This window comes from Adiantum capillus-veneris, chromosome 3, assembly GCF_014529385.1.
Source record: "Adiantum capillus-veneris isolate H3 chromosome 3, ASM1452938v2, whole genome shotgun sequence".
Lineage (NCBI taxonomy): Eukaryota > Viridiplantae > Streptophyta > Polypodiopsida > Polypodiales > Pteridaceae > Adiantum > Adiantum capillus-veneris.
Window position 1 is genome coordinate 57546136 of NC_140933.1, and position 3853 is coordinate 57549988.

The following is a 3853-nucleotide window of genomic DNA, read 5'->3' on the forward strand; positions in this document are numbered from 1 at the left end:
ATGTGCTGTGTGCGTCAAGTGTGCACACCATTCTACCAAACTACTCATGAAAAGGTTTCCTTATACAGTTGTAAGGGAGCCTCTAAACGCCCATGTGCAGCCGCCCTTAGATAGCCAAGTCCAAGTAGGACTCTCCTATGTGCCCATGTGTAGCCGCTTCTGGGTAGACAAGTCCTCCTAGAAATTGGCCACCGGCCAAGGAAATCCGGCCACCGGCCAAAGACCACCGGCTGCTGACCATCGACCAAAGACCATGGACCACTGGCCACTGGCCACCGGACGGCCATTTTCCGATTGTCTTCCGACCGTCGTCCGGCCAAGATATTCCGGAGAAAAGGAATATGAGGCCCCAGAGTTGCCCCTGAATTTTCTCCGTACCACCCACGATCACAAATAGAGATCTCATCAGCGTGCATAGTTGGAGTCCACCAAATATATGTGCACCATTGGCTTCTCCTCATATGGGGGCCTTACAAACTGTGCAGCATATATTGTGGTGGCAAAACTTAGAGAGGTGGGCATTGCAAGTATATCAACACCCCCCCTCAATGAACACCCGAAGATGCTCTATGTTGGTCGTGTGCCAACTCCAAGTTGATGAAGATGTCGAAGTAGCTGGTCTTTCCCTAGAGCTTTGGTGAATATATCTGCACAATTATCTTCAGTAGGAAAATACTCTAGCTCCACAATTTCATCCTCAATTATCCCTTGAACATAATGATACTGAACCTCAATATGCTTTGTGCGTGCATGGAATACAGGGTTCTTGGCAATCGCCATGCAACTCTGGTTGTCGCATTGAAGTGTTGTTGCTGAATGAAGAGAAACACCTAAGTCCATGAGGACTTTCCTTAGCCAAACTGCTTCACAAGCTGCAAACAAGCAGCTTTATACTCTGCTTCCGTTGAAGAAAGAGTGATGGTTGGCTGGTTCTTGCTGATCCAAGAAAACACTCCAGAACCAAGTGAGAAACAAAATCCAGAAACTGACTTTCTAGAGTCACAATCTCCTGCCCAATCAGAGTCACAATACCCACTAAGAGTATTTGTGCCAATGCCATAAGAAATGCCATGGCTTAAATTACCTTTGATGTACTTAAGAACTCGCATACCTGCCTTCCAATGAGATTCTCTTGGTTGGTTGGAAAACCTACTGAAAACACCTACTGCAAATGAAGTATCCGGCCTAGTGTTGCACAAGAAAATTAAGCTTCCCACAAGTTTTCTGTATTTTTTAATGTCGACTAAGGGAGAAGAATCTTCCATGGAGAGTTTTGCATTTACCTCCATTGGAGTGCTCACAGGTTTGCAATCTATCATGCCAAAAGCTTTTAGGATCTCTGTTGCATACTTTTGTTGAGAGATGAAGATGCCTTTTGAGGATTGCCAAACCTCAATCCCCAAACAATAATGCAACAAACCTAAGTCTGTCATTTCGAATTCAGAACTCAAACTCTCACGAGTTTGTTGGATGAGCTCTTTGTGATCACCTGTGATTATCAAGTCATCAACATACAAGATAATAATGACTTGTTTTCCATTCTCTCTAAGTACATATAAATTAGCTTCAGAAGCACTTCTTCTAAAGCCAAGTTTTTTTAAAAAACTTATCAATTCTGACATACCATGCTCTTGGAGACTGTTTCAGGACATATAAAGCCTTCTTCAATCTGCAAACCTTCTGTTTTGAATGGGGTGTCTCAAACCCTGGTGGTTGATTAATATACAATGCTCTTGGGGACTGTTTCAGGCCATACAAAGCCTTCTTCAATCTGCAAACCTTCTTTTTTGAATGGGGTGTCTCAAACCCTGGTGGTTGCTCAATATGCACCTCCTCCTTGAGAATTCCATTCAAAAATGCAGACATGACATCCATTTGGTAAACAAACCATAAATAGATAACAGCAAGAGCAAGCACAAGACAAATAGTTGTCATTCGAGCTGTGGGAGCGAAGGTGTCACTAACATCAAACCCTTCGACTTGAGAGAATCCTTGTGCTACTAACCTGGCTTTGTACTTTTGCAAAGAGCCATCAGCTTTATGTTTGAGCTTGTACACCCATTTTGTGCCAATGACTTTCTTCTTTGGAGGCCGATCCACTACTTCCCAAGTGTCATTCTTTATGATGCTATCGTATTCAAACTGCATCGCTTCCTTCCATTTTGGATCAGCCATGGCCTCGTCGACGGACGCTAGCTTCTCCACAGAGCCCACAATTTCTGTCATGAGAGCCATGTTGACGATGTGTTCGGAGGCTCTCCTTTGCTTCTCTATTCTCTTTGACCGTCGCAAACCCCCTTCCTCTTCATGAGGATTGTGAACTTGAGGGTTTCGAGCATCAAAAAGCTGTTGAGCCCACTTTGGTAGTGGCTTTTCCTATGATGCTGCAACAGGTTGGTTAGATTTATTTGAGTCATCATCAGACAACTCCTCCTCTTGAATTTTTACCTGACTTTGGTCTGGCACACGGTGAGTTATTTCTTCATTTGATGAGAAAGTGGACGAACCTGGTTTCTCCACCGTATGTGTCCCTTCTTCAAATACCACATCCCGACTTGTGAGTATTTTCTTTGCCTCTGGATCATAGAGTCTATAAGCCTTAGAATCTTCACTATATCCAAGAAATACGCACTTCTTGCTTTTGGCTTCTAACTTTGTTCTTTGAGAATCAGGAATAGGAGCATAACAAAAACTCCCAAATGTTTTGAAATGCAAGACTGAAGGTTTCCTACCATAATAGGCTTCTTGAGGCGTTTTCCCTTTCAAAGCCTTTGTGTAGCTTCGATTTAGAATGTACACTACTGTACTTACTGCTTCGGCCCAAAAGGAATCTGGCATAACCTTGGCTTTGAGCATACACCTTGCCATTTCTACCACCGTCCGATTGCGACGCTCCACAATGCTATTTTGTTGTGGTGTGTAAGCCGTCGTTTTATGCCATGCTCGTTGCAGCAATTGTTGAATTCATTTGAGATGAATTCTCCTCCTCGATCTGTGTGAAGCTTCTTCACCTTCTTTCCTGTTTCATTTTCTACAAGCTTTTGCCACATTTTAAACTTTCCAAAAGCTTCAGACTTCTCACGAATGAAATACACCCACAAAAAGTAGAAAGATCCACCTAAAGCAGATGTAGATATTTTTCCACAGAGATCTGCGTGTACCAACTCTAGAGGAGACTGAGCTCGATTACTACTCTCTTGTGGAAATGCCTTTCTTTGTTGCTTGCCCATCATGCAAGCTTCACAAACTTCATTCATCTCTGAGATTTGAGGCAAGTGTGCTACCATCCCTGATTTTTGCATCTCTTTTAGCACAACAATGCTTAAGTGACCAAATCTCTCATGCCATAATTGAGTTGTACCTTTTTCTGTAGTGACCGTAAGTGCAGAAAGTTCGTAGAGGTTGTTGCGCCTTACACCCTTTCCCACTATGTTGCCTTTAGAATCCGGGATTTCTGCTCCATTTTTCTTGAAACGGACTTCAAGATCACGATCAGTGATTGCAGCAATGGACAAAAAATTCTTCTTGATTTGAGGCACGTACAACACATTAGAGAGCTCTTTAGTTTCACCTGTAGCTGCTAAAAAAGAAATTGTCCCAGGCCCTTCGGCTGGACATTTGGCATTATTCCCAACAATTACACTTATGGGTTCCTGTAGAGGCTTCCAAGAACTATACCAGTCTTTCTTACTAGTCATATGTCGGGATGCACCACTATCTAGAATCCAAGAACCATCAACAAGCGGAGTTTGTGATGATGAGCATACCTCTTCTATGATAGCCCATAGTTCAAGGTCTGTTTCAGCATTGTTGGCGAATTCTCTTTCCTTCCAAGAAGCTTTCATGGTGCCGT

The 3853-nt window shown here is 43.1% G+C and overlaps 1 pseudogene; it reads right to left on the bottom strand.

Moving 5' to 3' along the window:
* Window positions 1–626: 626 nt before the first annotated feature.
* On the bottom strand, window positions 627–1319 carry LOC147460968 (secreted RxLR effector protein 161 pseudogene; annotated as a pseudogene).
* Between the last annotated feature and the right edge of the window lie 2534 nt (window positions 1320–3853).